Genomic DNA, 18,043 nt, shown 5'->3' with positions numbered 1-18,043 from the left:
GTAATGGGTTTCTTCCATTTACTACAATATTTATGCACGCGACAGCTGTTTCGTCAACCTAATCTCCGTATTGACGTTATCAAACGTACTGATACAAATAATGAACCTGTATGCGTTTTGTGACGTCATGATGACGGAGAGATAGTACAGTTGCCAAAGACCTAGTTTTAAGTATTTACAAAAGACTATGGTGAAAAATAAAATAAGATATATAAATAAATATGTTAACAACAGAAATTTTTTTATCATAAGTTGAAAATAAGTTACTATTTACACATTTTACATAAATATTAATTACTTATGTTAAATTTATTGAATGTCATTGTCCGCTCCTGTCCGTGTGTGGCGGTCTTGTTCCACCGTTCCACGCGGTTGAAGGGCTGCCTCCTACACGAGGGCAAGGATCTTTCTGCCTCGCGTTGGATTTTAGGTTGGGGCGTTGCATGGCGATGCTAACTGTAAGAATGGTTTTTTATTGTGGGTATCTACAAAGTGCTAGTGAATGGCGCCTTGATTTCTATAGGCCTACATGCGTCGCTTTGGTGTAGTGGTTGTATATCCGATACATCATTTTTTAGGGGGACTGACGCTGCTCGTCAGCACAGGCAAACCTGTAAACTATATCAGATTCAACCTCTTTCTCCGTAAATGGGGCCGTACTATTTTTCATTATCAGTGAGGCCGATACATGCTTACCCTCACACACATTTATATATACATATATATATATATATATATATTATATATATATATATATATATATATACATGCATACATATATCACATCACCGTAATTCATATATAGGCATTAACCTAGAAATGTCCTTTAATATCTAATTTGTTCTACCTCGGAATTAATATATTTCCATGCATGTTAACCGAAGGGGAAACAAAGAATTCAAATCGTACTGTGACGCTTTGGCCCAAGGGACTATCAAGAGAGGTATAGGTTGTATATATATATATATATATTATATATATATATATATATATATATTATATATATATATATATAGATATATGGGTCTTGTATTAGATGGTCATACTATACTTATATATATATAATATATATATATATATATATATATATATATATATATATATATATATATCACATACTATATTTTATATGTTTAACCAGTCCATTGAAATAATCAATAGCTCTCCTGGAGTGACCCGAAGGATTAGATTTTTTTTTTTTTTACGTGGCTAGGAACCAGTTGGTTACTCAGCAACGGGACCTACAGCTTAATGTGGGTTCCGAACCACATTATATCGAGAGAATACCTCTACTTCTTACGCACTATTTTGAGAATATCCCAGGAAAGTAAGGATTTTTCCTTCACTGACTTTTTACCAACTACAAATGGCCTCAGTGTGATGGTCTTTTTTTTTTTGTAATGAGTAGAGTAAGTAACAACCATTCGATGATAAAGTCGCCACGAAATTGCTCGTACATCATGAGCAGTTGTATTCGATGGAACTATTCAGTCATTCATAATGAACTAATAGAGCATAATTTCCCATAAAACTTCTGTCTTGGTTCCGTATTTAGGCAAGAATAGAGTTCGCGAAGACGAAAGGATCCATTCACTGTTTATTACATTATGCCTAAACATACATATACATGCAACTCGTTTGATTATCTTTTATGATTGCATTCCTGAACGTGATCATATATCTACAAATCTGGTTTTTATGTCATCTGCTGCCTATAATAATTATAATGGATATTTTTTTGTGAAGACCCTTCGGATAGGCAACCGGATTTTCTTAGACGAAAGAAAAAAAATTGCGCAGAGTAAAAACATGGACATGAACAGGTGAGCCTGGAAGAAAGGAGCTAAGTGCCTCAGGGCAGAGTTAAGAATATATTTAACGAGGACTCAAGAAGGAAGAATGTCTGGCAGACATAAGAAAGAGGTAGTTATAAAGATCGTAAATCAGATTAACGCCAAACATGATTGAATACCTTGCGACAGATTTCTACGAAAAGATTCGATGACGCTCCCCGACTTCGATTTTTATCAGTGAAATTGCGCTGCGATCGCTTTTGCTGACGGCGTCGATGATCACAGTCAGTTAATAAATCGGCCGAATTGACCGACCCTCAATGGTTTAAGAAAACATCATGACCCACTCCTCAACGGCCATTTATTCATCTCGTATTCATATTCATGAATATATTGCTTGACATAATATTAGGTAACATCAATAGGCTTTTTGACACGTTAATGTTCAACTGACAACGTTGCATAATTTTCCAGATAATGCGGTAAATATGAATTAGAAAGTTCACGAACAGCCGTACTGCAGCATTTAGAAGAGAGAGAGAGAGAGAAGAGAGAGAGAGAGAGACTGAAAGAGACGAGAGAGAGAAAGAGAGAAGAGAGAGAGAGAGAGCAGAGAGAGAGAGAGAGAGAGAGAGAGAGAGAGACGATGAGAGGAGAGGAGAGAAGAGATGGAGGAGGAGGAGAGAGAGAGAGAGAGCGCCAAGGAAAAGTAATATTTCGAAATTCGGAATATATAAGTGACGGAAATCCAGAGGAGCGAGACCATCTTTTACTCTTAACGGAGCAGAATAACAGAAAGTTGGGGAAATGTGACGAAGACTGAAATGATAAGAATATTTGGTAGTAGAGACTACAGAATAGGAGACGAGAACTTTCGGGAAAACAAGAGGAAGAAAATCACGATTCCCTGAACTGAATTAAAATGGCAGATGGCCTTTGGAAATCCAAAAATTGAAACGATAAAGAAATCTGAACTAGATAGATAAGAAATCATGAAGGTTAAATGAAAAAGAAAACAATATCCTTTAATAGCTGCCTTGCTAAGTATGAGCAGAAGGTCAATGGACTCTCCTTCCTTGGGGGTGAATATACGCATTGAACCACGGTGGGTTATGTAAATCAGAATACAAATAATTATAGGGGATCCCACGTACTGTAAGTGAATGGCAAGATGATGATATCAGGTTTGTTGACTTTCAAATTCAAAAGTTTGGGGAGGGGGGAGGGGGGGGAGGGGTTGGGAAACCACACACAGGTTTCCTAACAAAAAGAAAAATACGAAAGATATTGAATCCCAAACAAACATTTGAGATACCAAATGTTTGTTTGTTTGTATGGTGTTTTTACGTTGCATGGAACCAGTGGTTATTCAGCAACGGGACCAACGGCTTGACGTGACTTCCGAACCACGACGTCGAGAGTGAACTTCTATCACCAGAAATACACATCTCTCACTCCTCAATGGAATGGCCGAGAATCGAACCCGCGACCACCGAGGTGGGACGCAAACACCATACCAACCAGGAATACCAAATGGATTGAATCGTTGCATAAATACAAAAAAGAGAGCGACAGAGAGAGTGTAAGTTCTCAGTACCAAAAATACCTTCTGAAGAGACTCTCAAGGACAGTGACACCGGGTGCAATATACAAAGGAATGAAAGGGAGATCAGGTGTCTGGACATCCACAGATTGAACAGATGGATTTCAAAAGCTTTCGCTTGAGACTCTAACTAGCTGTGACGGCGACTGTGTCTCCCTACAGCGAATTGATATTACATTTATTGTGCCTCTGAACAATAAATGTAATATCATTCAAGTGACACACTTTAGAAAAAATATGTTATTTTTGTGTCACGCAACTGCACCACATGAGTGCAAGATTTTGCAATGGCGAATCATTACTGTACTTTTATAAATACTTTTCATATATAAAGAGTAGGCCAGTGACTTGGCGATCGCATTAAATTGAAAATACTGACTGACGTTTCTGAAGTATTTCACGTCACTGAAAATCATAATAAGCTTAAATTTAATGATCGTTAACGCCGAACACTTTTCCTTCAAAATATTATTCCAGTTCTGTAAAATGATATCAATTATTGGCTTCATGAAGGTTTTTTTTCCTCTTTCTCCAGGTGTATAGGTGTATGAAGAGACTTGTGTTTTATAAGCTTTGTGCTCAAGAGGTTTAAGTGTGAATTTGGCAGTGATAATTTTCCTACTTTTATTGGAAACCATTCCCTGATAAGGAAAACGATTTAATTTAATGTCCATATATATATATATATATATATATATATATATATATATATATATATATATATATATATATATATAGGATGTGTGAAGTGTATCTTTTATCCATTATTATCTTTATCACAGATGTGTGTGTTATTGAAAATAGCGAGAAGCTTAGAGGGGTTGTTAGCACGGCATCGGTGAACAGTGTATCCAAGGATGGGTTTAGGTGGTTAGAGTGGTAGCAGGTGGTTTAAGAGGCTTTTTATATATTTTATAAGCTGTAGGTACGCTAACGAAGAGACTGGTGACTAGTTAGACACAGATGTTTTTTTGGTAGGAAACGGGTTATAATCATGTCACAGGCGACTTGGGGCTCTTTTTGCTGATTCAATGGGTTGGGCATTGAGAAGCTATACGTCTCTCTGGCTAAGTCAGTGTCGGCCATCTTGTGATTCTTGAATACCAGTGGTTTAAAACGTGAAGGGGAAAAGTTTAATTTTCGACGTATTAAAGTGTTTCACGAGTGTGGTAAACATGTCACGCATATTTGCGGTGCGTATACGAATTCGGTTTCCAGTCATATGAAGATGTGAGTGTATTTTCAAGCTTTCTTTCTTATTTTCTCCTTTTTATCTTTTATTTTTTTATACTTTTTTTGTTTTTGTTGTTTATATTCCTTTTGTTTGTTTGTGGCGAATTTACTCGAGCGAAGTTTTTTGTTGCAAGTCACGCCCTGAGAGAGAGAGAGAGAGAGAGAGAGAGAGAGAGAGAGAGAGAGAGAGAGAGAGAGAGAGAGAGAGAGAGAGAGTTGGTGTCACCGAGTTGGATCGCTTAGTAAGCGTTTTGCATTTTTTTTCTTTCTTTCTTTTTCTATCCCCTCCCTATTTTTGTTGTTGTTGCTTTCGTGGGATGATATACTGGGCGTGGGGCGTGTTTGCCTTTTGCTATCCATTATTGGGGGAAAATTTGTATTAATTTTTCTGGATTGGTTTTTGTGTATACAAATATATTGATGTTATTGAGATCAGGGAATCTTATAGAACAAAAGAGCTTTCGAAAAGAGAGAAAGATGGCGGATACTAAGAGTACCACAACGCTACTACATCACGTAACAAACGTGAGTGCGGGCGTGAGTCCTTTCAGAGGGATGGTAGATGGAGTTCTATCACAACCTGCACAAATTTTTATTGAAGGGGTGAATAATTATTTAGCTGGAAAGAATATAATAGACGATATAGAGGCATTTAGAGAGGCGAAAGCTTTGCTAGATTTCAATAGGGAGATATGATGAGGGACCTTCGGGGTATTTATAAACTACGGAAGGGCACTAATAGCCTCGTAGAACGTAGTTCAAAACTTTTTGACGCAGTGGCGGATTGGGTAGGAAAATTGAAAACATCTAAATGGGTTACAGGGAGTACTGTCTCTCTTGAGAACATTCATAAACTGATCTATTTTTCCCTGCTCTTGCATGATGTACCGGATGCGATAGTGAATAGCTTTGATGAAAAGATTGAACCTACTTCAGACGAAGAATTACTTTATGCCCAAATTGAGGAACATATGTCTAAATGTCCCACTGTAGATAGCACAATTTTTAATGGGACAGGCCCAAGGGATAGAGTGCAAAGAGACACAGAATTTTCTCCTCCCCGTCTGTGTGCAAAATTTGAATATAACAAAAGTCCAATCAATCAAAAGCAACAGCAGTTGTGCTGTTTCAACTGAAATAAACCAGGGCATCCAAAGAAATTGTGTAGGGTTAAATATTGTGGAATGTGTAAGAGTACCGATCATTATTGGCAGTCTTGTCCTTCTCAGATACGGAGAGATGCGAGGCCTACACCTCAAGGTTCTGGTAATTATAATGTGAGAACTTCCCAGGCAGGTCAAACCAGAGGGCAAAGAGATTGGCGAAATTTTTGGAAGCCCGATCAACAAAAAGGGTACAAGTGATTGGTACGTGCCATTGTGGTCTCGTGGGGGACGCCCAAGAGCCCAGGCCTATAGTCTATGGAACAGTAGGGGATGTGGATATCCCGATATTTATAGACTCGGGGCATCTAGAAATTTAATGGACTATAATTTGTGTCAATCCATGTTTTCCAATTACCCTTTGCAACCCTCAACGGAGACGGTTTGTGATGTGCAAGCCCATATATTAAATACCCTGGGTTGTGTTCAAATACAGTTTACTCTCGGTGACAGAGTGCTAACAGAACCATTTTTGGTAATGAAAGGAATTGCTTGGGCAACAGACTTTTGCTGGGTCATCCTGCTTGTAGAAGACACAAGATTTTGATCCATGCGGGTGTTAATGGGATAACAGTCGGAATACCCAGTGTTTTTCTGCCTTATGAGGACGTGAATACAACAGAGGACATGGAGGTTATTGAAAGAGATGTGCTTGGTGATATTAATGGCAATGATACGAGTGTTATGGAGAAAGGTAATATTAAAACCCACGTTGCTGATATGGGAAATGATTACGGGGGTTCTATCAGAGTTCACAGTGATAACAATGGTGGTGATGATACTTTGGATGGTGATGTTGATACTAATATTGGTGTTATTTCTAATTCTAACAATGCTGGGGATGATACTGAGGGTGGTAATGTGTATGGGGCGGTGGAAAGGGGAGGTACTAACCACAAACATAGAGGTGTTTTATCCGAAGATATTATGGTACTACCTGGTTCGAAGACTATGGTAAAAAGTAAATTGAAGGAAATGAGAAAATCACATCTAAAAGATGGGTTCTATTCCATGGTATTAGAGACGGGTTCTCTAACCTGACTAATACAATGAAAAGATTGACATTCTGGGTCTGGGAGTGAATTCTTAGGCAGGAGGGTAGAATGATAACTTACTAGTTTTCTTTGTGGGCAGATTTGGTTTTTTGTCACTATGACTTGTTAATCATTTTGTTCTATTTTATATTCATCTGCTTTGGGTAATAAATAGTATATTTTTGTACTTACGTGATCTTAATAGCCTAATGACATGTTTGCAGACAGAGGGCACCATTGACAACAGGTAAGGGTTTCCAATTTGTGTAGTTTAATAAAAGGGTGGCTAGATATATATTAGATATATATATATAATATATAAATATATATCATATATAAACCATATATAATATATATATATATATATAGTGTATATATATATATATATGTATATAATTTATATTAGTGGTATATATATATATATAAAAAGATATATATATATATATATTATTTATATATATATATATATATAATATATATATATATTGTGTATGTGTGTGAGAATTATGAGGACCTAATAAGAAAAATAAAGTGGAACACATGCTGAAATGTGTACTGCAAGAAACAAGAAATTCCCACTGATGGCTGATAAGATGCTTCCTCCCTAAACCGTAAGCATCACAGCGGTTTTTCGAAAACGTGATGAGTTTCCTCTGGAAATGCAATTGTTTGCTTCTTCTGGAGGTTCTATAGAGCACCGTTTCCAACACTACTTCGGTTTACTCGATTCCGAAAGAAGAAGGAATAAGAGAGAATGGGAATAAGAGAGAAGGAACGATCATCGTGATGTTTTGTAAGAAAGAGAATGACGAACTTGGAGTGGATGTTGTTTATCGCTATAACAGAACCAACCGGAGTTTTTGTATTGCTTTGGAAATACCCCCTTTCTTTTGCGTGCTATCGAGAGAGAGAGAGAGAGAGAGAGAGAGAGAGAGAGAGAGAGAGAGAGAGCGTAACGAATAGAGACAAGGTTTACTAACAGACATGACGCTATTTATTAAGTATCAAAGATATTTTTCTTGAGTCATTACTGAAATATTTTCTACTTATGTAATATGATGCAAAACTGGATAGGATTCAGATAATAGTATCGAACATTTTGCCTCAGGACAAGAGAATAAAAACAGAACTTATGCTTCATCCATCCTATGCTGGAATTTCGTTTTTCCAAGAACAGGGAATAAAGATCATTCCAGGGAAAATGGTAAACAGAAACCAATCGAGCAATGAAAGAGCTTGTGCAGTGCTGGTCAAGTCATAAACAGCCGTCCTGTTTACAATCCCTTTCTTTTATTTCCTGCTCGCGTCATTTCGCTTCCTATTTCACCTATTTTTTTATCTCTCCCCTTCTTCAGGTATCAAATCGACCTAATTAGAGGCACGAAAATGAGGGTAATGGATTGTCCATCAATGGTAAACTCTCATCTACAGTGAAACTCAAAACCTTCAAACTCTTTGTGACGGTTCTTTGGCTTGAGAAGTGCAATAATTGATCCACATAGCCTAATAATAATACATATATATATATATATATATATATTATATATATATATATATTATATTATATATATATATATATATATATATATATCCATAGTTCTTTTATAGTGTCCCGACATAGAGAAGGAGACAACCAGCTTCATCACAAAAAGGTACTGTAAGGAAAATTCCATTTCAACCAGGGAATTGTTTTATCTTTGTCTGTATTTCATTTCATTTTCCAAGGCAACTTGTGCAGCGAATCATTCCCCTTCGCCATCTGGGCTCAATTCTGTAATTACTACCCTGTGATACCAGTAACATTCCCCTACTGAATTAAAGCCAAGAAATAGTTTCTGCTGTGTAAATTTCCCAGTCATTTCATTTCCCCCTGAGTGGCTTTTTGATTGACAGAAACAGTGAGTAGAGTTCGCCCTGCCTCATGCCTATGCCCCTCTACTTGCAGATAAACGCTGTGCCTGGCTGTGGTAGAACTTGGAAGTCCTTCAAGCTTGCAATTTTGCTCCATTGCACAATTTTCCTAAACATGTGACTGGGCTGCTCCCCTACGGGTTCGGGTAGACTGAGAGAAGTTCTCCTACCCTTGTGTTTCCTGGACCTCTGTAAATTTATGCAAATACAGTGCTTTTAAAAATAGAGTCCAGCTTTTATGTAAAAATTCCTCCCTCTTCAACCTTTTTTTTTTCTTGTTCAAACCCCCCGTCCTCTAGTCAAGGCCTAAATCTTCAATGTACGTGTATTTTCTGGGAGGAGACGAGGTGGAATTTTGAATAATATATATATGCATTATGCTACAAATGCCCTTTAATATCTAATTCGCTCCACCTCAGAATTAATATATTTTCATGTGTGTTAACCGAAGGGGAATTTTTTTTTTTGAGAAATTCGTTGGCTCATGGGTGCGAACCACTGAACAGAGAATTCATGACGTACAGAGAAGCACTTTACCACAACGTTATCACAAGAGGTATAAATTAATGCTGCCTCTCACCTACAAATCCTTGTGGTGCTCAGGTATTCTTTGTTTAGGAGTCGGCATCAAACCATCTCAACCTTGATAACTTTGTAGGGCTTTTGTCGCACGAAGCACGTAGAGCGACAGGGATCTGTAGATGAGAGGCAGCGTTAACTTATATCTCTCGTGATGGTCTTGTGGTTTAAAGCACTTCACTGTATGTCCTGAATTAAACACAAATGAATGTCCTTAATCCCTGTTTCTACTTGTCAAACTTCAGAAGCTATATTGCAGCTCATACAAGCCCTTGACCTGTGCGAGTGTTTTGTAAATAAATAAGTAAGCTGTTGACTCCGAATCTTATCCATATCTTGTATAACATTGGTAACCCTTGGAGATGCCAGACCAAGCCAGCAGCAACGATCCCAGCCTCATCAAATGAGAACCTCGCCACTGCCTCCATACGCTTACCACCCTTCACGCCCTAGAGGCATGGTTTATCAGGGCATGAATGATTTTCAGCATAAACACGCAGAGCAGATGCCGTCCTCGAATTCCTGCCGGACAACGTCTCTGAGCAAATACAAGGATGGCTTGAAGAACTACAAGTCCATCACATATGGACTACTGAAAGTTCAGCTGAAGTCATTCTTCAGCATGCCACCTGCCCAGAGAGCCAAGAAGTTCCTCAACCACATGGGAGCACTGATAGGAGACCATTGCACATATATAAGCATCTGCAGCAGCTAATCACACTGCCCAACAAGGGCAGCCAACCTGAGTCATCCTATGGACCTTATGAGGGAGGTACTCATCACAAAACTACCCCACCATACTCATAGAAGATTTCCAGCAAATAAATTAGTAAGCTGTTGACTCCGAATCTTATCCATACCTTGTATAACATTGGTAACCCTTGGAGATGTCAGACCAAGCCAGCAGCAACGATCCTAGCCTCGTCAACGAGAACCTCGCCACTGCCTCCATACGCTTACCACCCTTCACGCCCTAGAGGTATGGTTCATCAGGGCATGAATGATTTTCAGCATAAACACGCAGAGCAGATGCCGTCCTCGAATTCCTGCCGGCCAACGTCTCCGAGCAAATACAAGGATGTCTTGAAGAACTACAAGCCTCCATCACATATGAACTACTGAAGGTTCAGCTGAAGTCATTCTTCAGCATGCCACCTGCCCAGAGAGCCAAGAAGTTCCTCAACCACATGGGAGCACCGATAGAAGACCATTACACATATATAAGCAACTGCAGCAGCTAATCACACTGCCCAACAAGGGCAGCCAACCTGAGTCATCCTTGGACCTTGTGAGGGAGGTACTCATCACAAAACTACCCCACCATACCCATAGAAGATTTCCAGGTCATGGTCAATGAAATACATATGGGCCACAGGCCAGCAGATCCTCACAGCCAGCAGCAGCATCACTTTGGACCCAGCAGACAGCAGACAAGGAATCCAACAGCAACCCAGAGAAGCCAGCCACCACCATATACAAAAAAACTTACCCGTGCAGTTCATCAAGAGGAAACCTAAGCAGAAAGAACAAGAACCACCAGAGAGCATATGATTTGACCAACCATACTAACATCAGTGGTGAACAGACCGGTTGCCTTGGAAGAAAAGCTGTGCCTGCCAACCGCTGTCTTTCTTCCACGTTTGAACAAAAAGGCTTCAAGTGTTTCTTTGTAAGAAAGAGAAGATCTGACATGCAGATCATTCATCTCAGACAGCCCAAACGGACGACTCAACCTCGCTCCCCCAACAACCTCCACATATTAACCACCAGCGGAGCATCAATGACAATGTAAGGAAGGTGGGAGATGAAAATAGCTTTCAACATGAAAAATTACGACTGCTCTTTCATCACAGCAGACATGACAATGGTGTTAGGAGTGGATTTCCTAACAGCACATAACCTACTGGTCGACATAGCAGCTAAGCAGCTGATTCCAAGAACAGCGCCGGCATCATCTCAAAAGCAAAGCAGACGTACCACAACTAAATCATCAACTAGTAAATGATAGCGACAAATATGTACCATGGCACAAAATGCCTAACTGCCAGAAATGCAGGAAATCCTACAAGAATACGAAAAGGTATTCAAGGACAACATGAAGCATGACTTAACCAAACCACCTAAACACAGCATCTAGCATCACATAGAGACCAAAGGTCCCCCGATCCACTCATGGTTCAGATATCTGGCCTTAGAGAAACTTGCCTACACCAAGCAGGTATTCAAAGAAATGGAAGGAGCAGGAATATGCCAAAAAGCCACAAGCTGATGGGCATCACCCCTACACATGGTACCAAAGTCGGAAGAACTATGGCACCCGTGGGGGTGTGGGGACTACCAACGGGTAAATGTTAAAACAAACCCAGACAAGATACCCTCTACAAAATATAGCAGACATAACCAACCAGGATATTTCCAAGTCTCAGTGAGAAAAGAAAATATCAAGAAGAGCTTAATTCTTCATCCCCTTTAGCACCTACCCATTCAATTGCACTCGTTTTGGCCTCCACAACTCAGGGCCAACATTCCAAAGACTGGATGAACTGTTTTGCGATCTTCCATTCTACATGGTCTGCATCAACTCCTAATATTAAGCTCCAACCTAAAAGAGCATTTCAAAGACACTAAGATGGTGCTACTGAGACTCCAAGAAAACTGACTCATAATGCAGGAAGACAAGTGCGAATGAGCAAAGAAAACAGAGTTTCTGGGACACAAAGTGAGCCCTGACGGCATTAAATCCCCATCAGAAAAGGGGAAAGCAATAACAGACTTCCCAAAACCAACATGGAAAGAATACAAAACTTGGAAAGAAAATCAAAAGAAAGCATTTCTTTCAGAAAACCAGGCAATAACCTCTGCAACCACACCAATTTTTCCTCTACCTGACATAGGTCCCTCACACTGATAACTGACGAAAGCAATACAGCAATGAGTGGAAAGAAGACCATTGCCTACGAATTAAGTACCAGATGCCCTTGCCCCTCCTAGCCATGTTTAAGAAGAGCCTTCACTCTAACATACAACCTGTCCCACTCATCGGACCAGTCAACTACCCTAGCCATAGCAGAGCAGTACATCTGCTGGGGAATTAGAAAAGACATAAAAATAAGATGAGAGAATGCATGCCGTGCTAGACGTCAAAAGCATGATAGAAGTTTTCACAACAACAAACCGCCGACTTGCCCACATACACGTCGACATAGTAAGACCCGTCCCCTACAGATATATTGAGGCTCGCACGAGCCCTTGACTTGTGTGAATGTTTCGTAAATAAACTGGTAAGCAGTAGACTCGTGAATCTAATCCATACTTCGCCTCACAATACTATCTGGTAACGTAATAGCAGATCTCTCTCTCTCTCTATATATATATATATATAATATGTATATATATATATATATAATATATATATATATATATATATATATATATAAAACACACACATATATATATATATATACATCGAGCTATAAATGTCCTTTAATATCTAATTCGCTCTACCTCGGAATTAATATATTTTCATATATGTTAACTAAAGGGAAATTTTTTAGTCGATAAGAAATTTGTTGGCTCACGGGCGCGAACCATCAAACCCAACAAATTCAAGACACACAGAAAAGCCTTAAACCACACTGCCACCGCAAGAGGGTATAAGTTTATGCCACCTATCAACTACAAATACCTGTCGCTCTCAGGTGTTCATTGTTTTGGAGTGAGCAGCAACCCACCTCGACCTTGATAACTTTGTAGTGCTTTTGTCCGCACGTAGTCATTATATGAGTCATATCACATTACCATGATTCATATACATACAACGAGCTACAAATGTCCTTTAATATCTAATTTGCTCTACCTCGGAATTAATATTTTTTCAAATATGTTAACCGAAGGGGAATTATTTAGTTGTTGAGAAATTTTTCAGCTCACAGGAGGCGCGAACCATCGAACCCAACAAATTCAGGACACACAATGAAACCTTAAACCACATCGCCACCACAAGAGGGTATATATACCCTACAACTACCTGTCGCTTCAGGTGTTCGTTGTTTTGGAGTCAGCATGAACCCACCTCGACCTCGGCAACGTTGCAGTGCTTTTGTCCACACGTAGCCGTTATATGAGTCATATCACATTACCATGATTCATATACATACATCAAGCTACAAATGTCCTTTAATATCTAATTCGCTCTACTGTGGAATTAATATATTTTTATATATGTTAACCGAAGGGGAATTTTTTAGTCGATAAGAAATTTGTCGGCTCACAGGTGCAAACCATCCCACCCAACAAATTTAAGATGCACAGTGAAGCCTTAAACCACACCGCCAACGCAAGAGGGTATAAGTTTACGCCACCTCTCAACTAAAAATACCTGTCGCTCTTAGATGTTCGTTGTTTTGGAGTCGGCATGAACCCACCTCGACCTCGGTAACGTTGTAGTGCTTTTGTCCGCACGTAGCCATTATACGAGTCTTATCACATTACCGTGATTCATATACATACATCGAGCTGCAAATGTCCTTTAAGAGAGAGAGAGAGAGAGAGAGAGAGAGAGAGAGAGAGAGAGAGAGAGAGAGCATGTCCTATTTTTTTTAAGTCGGACAATCTCATCTCAAAATGGATATAATATTCTTAAAAGGACAGCCCTGGCAACTCCCCCTGGCATGGATGGCCTTAGTCGTTACAACGCCAGAGTACAAAACATATTAGTAAATTTTTACTTGCTTGATTGAATGTAAAGAAACCAGGAAATTCTGGCGAAGTAAGGATGTTTACCCTTCTTGTTTCCCTCATTATACACACACACACACACAAATATATATATATATATATATCTAATAAAAGGAGCCCATAAAAACACCAAAATAGAGAAAAAGTACTATATTTCAGAGACTGCTGTCTCCCTCTTCAGGTAGATGAATGAGAAAAGTTCACAGAAAAGGTGGTATTTATACCAAGAGGTCCATCCACAAACAAGCCATTTTAAGTCACCCCGCTGATAATCTTCCTCTAATCTTCTTAAGGGTTGGTGAATGAAGACGTTGTCGATCGTGTCCGAAATCCATCCTCCTTTTGAGATGTTCATTACCTGCCTCTCTTTTTATTAAGGCCGATTCCATCATTTGACTCTTGTACCGGCAGTTGCTGCTATAAATTACACGTGACAAATTCCAGTTTATTCTATGGTTATGTTTTCATTTATATGGTTGAAAATAGCCGAGTTCTGTTGTCCATACCTAACTGACCGTTTGTGTTGTATTAATCTCTGGGGAAGGGATTTACCCTGTAAATCCGATGTAAGATTGGTCACAGTCCTGGCATGGGATTTCGTATACCCCAGAGTCCTTTGGAGATGTCTTTTGTTGGACGTTAATCAGGGATTTGGCTAAGGTGTTTGGGTAAGTAAATACAAAGGGTTCGATTTTCCGAGGGGGTTGGTTATTCTCTTAATCGTGTCCAGGTGGGGAATTATTATTTTATTGTTGGGTGTATCTCTGGTCTTGTCTTTAGGGGGTCGGTAGAAAATTACGTTAGCTTTGTGAATTGCTTTCTCAATTATATGGTCAGGATATTTTAAAGACGAAAGTTGCTTGCGAATTAGTTCAAATTCTTTTTCCAGGAATTCTGGGGAACAAATTCGTAAGGCCTCTAAGAACAAGTTACTAGCTACACCTATTTGATAGAAATGTCATGATAGCTAAAGTAGTGAATGTATGAAAGTGAGAACGTTGGTTTTCTGTATATGGTAAATTTGTATTCTGTCGTATCTCTGATTATTAAAACATCAAGAAAAGGAATTTTTGTTGTCTGTTTCCCATTCAACTTTAAATTTGATGCTGGGCACTAATGTGTTTAATTTCGAGAGGAATTCATTGAAATTGCCCCACCTATTATCCCAAAATGTAGGATATCATCCACGTATCTCATCCACAGCATGTTTTTGGGTTTTATTGCATTTATTACTGTAGTTTCAAAAGTATTCCATGTACAGATTGGCTAGAACAGGACTTAAAGGACTACCCATACTACACCGAATTTTTGCTTGTAGAATGATTCCCCGAATGAAAATACGTTATTAGATGCACATAATTCAACTAGCTTTATTATTTTGTCAAGCGCCAATGGGAAATGATCTGAATAGGGGGATAATTTTACCCTTAAAACTGAAGAACGTCCTGTACTGGTACTTTATTAGTGAACAAGGAATCTACATCAAGGCTTAAAAGTTTTATGTTGTGAAGTGGTATATGTGCTTCTCTGAATTTGTGACAAAATCTTCCGAATGTTTAATGTGACTGGGAGAAAAAGTGCCTAAAAAAGGGGAAAGGAGGCCAGCTAACCATTTAGAAATTTTGTAATTGAAAGCACCGGCACATGAAACGATGGGTCTGAATGGAAGATTGTCTTTGTGAGTTTTGGGAAGGCCATAAAAATAGGGTAATTTAGGATTAATTACTTTAAATTTCTCTAATAGTTCAATACTCTTTTTGTCTTTGCCAATTAATCTTACTTTCCGAAAAAATTCTGTGGGAACGTTTTGGAGGGGATTTTTCGTCAGTTTTTCGTATGTGTTTGTGTCGCTAAGGAGCTGGTTGATTTTGTCAAGGTAGAAGTCTTTGTCCATTATTACGATTTTGCCGTCTTTGTCGGATCTACTTATTATAACATCTAACTTTTTTAGCGAGTGGATGGCTATCATGAATCTGCGGGGAACAGGATATTTCTTATGTAAGTCAGTTAAAGCATTTAGTAACACTCCTTTTAAACATATCTCTTCACGGTTGTAGTTTTTGTCAGATATGAATTTATCAAAAGCCACTATGAAGTCTAGGTTGTTTTTGCGGTCTGGCATAAGGGCAAAGGATAAGCCTAAATTTAAAACTAAATGTTGATTTACAGTAAGGGGGGTGTTGGATAAGTTTAAAACTTTGTCTTGTTGCTCAAGATTATTCCATGCACTATTGTCTATTAGGTTATTTAACTTGCGTAGAAGTCTGTTGGAATAATGGACAAAGACTTCTACCTTGACAAAATCAACCAGCTCCTTAGCGACACAAACACATACGAAAAACTGACGAAAATCCCCTCCAAAACGTTCCCACAGAATTTTTTCGGAAAGTAAGATTAATTGGCAAAGACAAAAGAGTATTGAACTATTAGAGAAATTTAAAGAATAATCCTAAATTACCCTATTTTTATGGCCTTCCCAAAACTCACAAAGACAATCTTCCATTCAGACCCATCGTTTCATGTGCCGGTGCTTTCAATTACAAAATTTCTAAATGGTTAGCTGGCCTCCTTTCCCCTTTTTTAGGCACTTTTTCTCCCAGTCACATTAAACATTCGGAAGATTTTTGTCACAAATTCAGAGAAGCACATATACCACTTCACAACATAAAACTTTTAAGCCTTGATGTAGATTCCTTGTTCACTAAAGTACCAGTACAGGACGTTCTTCAGTTTTTAAGGGTAAAATTATCCCCCTATTCAGATCATTTCCCATTGGCGCTTGACAAAATAATAAAGCTAGTTGAATTATGTGCATCTAATAACGTATTTTTCATTCGGGGAATCATTCTACAAGCAAAAATTCGGGTGTAGTATGGTAGTCCTTTAAGTCCTGTTCTAGCCAATCTGTACATGGAATACTTTGAAACTACAGTAATAAATGCAATAAAACCCAAAAACATGCTGTGGATGAGATACGTGGATGATATCCTAACATTTTGGGATAATAGGTGGGGCAATTTCAATGAATTCCTCTCGAAATTAAACACATTAGTGCCCAGCATCAAATTTAAAGTTGAATGGGAAACAGACAACAAAATTCCTTTTCTTGATGTTTTAATAATCAGAGATACGACAGAATACAAATTTACCATATACAGAAAACCAACGTTCTCACTTTCATACATTCACTACTTTAGCTATCATGACATTTCTATCAAAATAGGTGTAGCTAGTAAACTTGTTTCTTAAGAGCCTTACGAATTTGTTCCCCAGAATTCCTGGAAAAAGAATTTGAACTAATTCGCAAGCAACTTTCGTCTTTAAAATATCCTGACCATATAATTGAGAAAGCAATTCACAAAGCTAACGTAATTTTCTACCGACCCCTAAAGACAAGACCAGAGATACACCCAACAATAAAATAATAATTCCCCACCTGGACACGATTAAGAGAATAACCAACCCCCTCGGAAAATCGAACCCTTTTGTATTTACTTACCCAAACACCTTAGCCAAATCCCTGATTAACGTCCAACAAAAGACATCTCCAAAGGACTCTGGGTATACGAAATCCCATGCCAGGACTGTGACCAATCTTACATCGGATTTACAGGTAAATCCCTTCCCCCCAGAGATTAATACAACACAAACGGTCAGTTAGGTATGGACAACAGAACTCGGCTATTTTCAACCATATAAATGAACATAACCATAGAATAAACTGGAATTTGTCACGTGTAATTTATAGCAGCAACTGCCGGTACAAGAGTCAAATGATGGAATCGGCCTTAATAAAAGAGAGGCAGGTAATGAACATCTCAAAGGAGGATGGATTTCGGACACGATCGACAACGTCTTCATTCAACCAACCCTTAAGAAGATTAGAGGAAGATTATCAGCGGGGGTGACTTAAAATGGCTGTTTGTGGATGGACCTCTTGGTATAAATACCACCTTTTCTGTGAACTTTTCTCATTCATCTACCTGAAGA

This window comes from Macrobrachium nipponense, chromosome 3, assembly GCF_015104395.2.
Source record: "Macrobrachium nipponense isolate FS-2020 chromosome 3, ASM1510439v2, whole genome shotgun sequence".
In the NCBI taxonomy this organism is placed as follows: Eukaryota; Metazoa; Arthropoda; class Malacostraca; order Decapoda; family Palaemonidae; genus Macrobrachium; species Macrobrachium nipponense.
The sequence above is the reverse complement of the archived record's forward strand: the minus strand, read 5'-3'. Positions refer to the sequence as shown.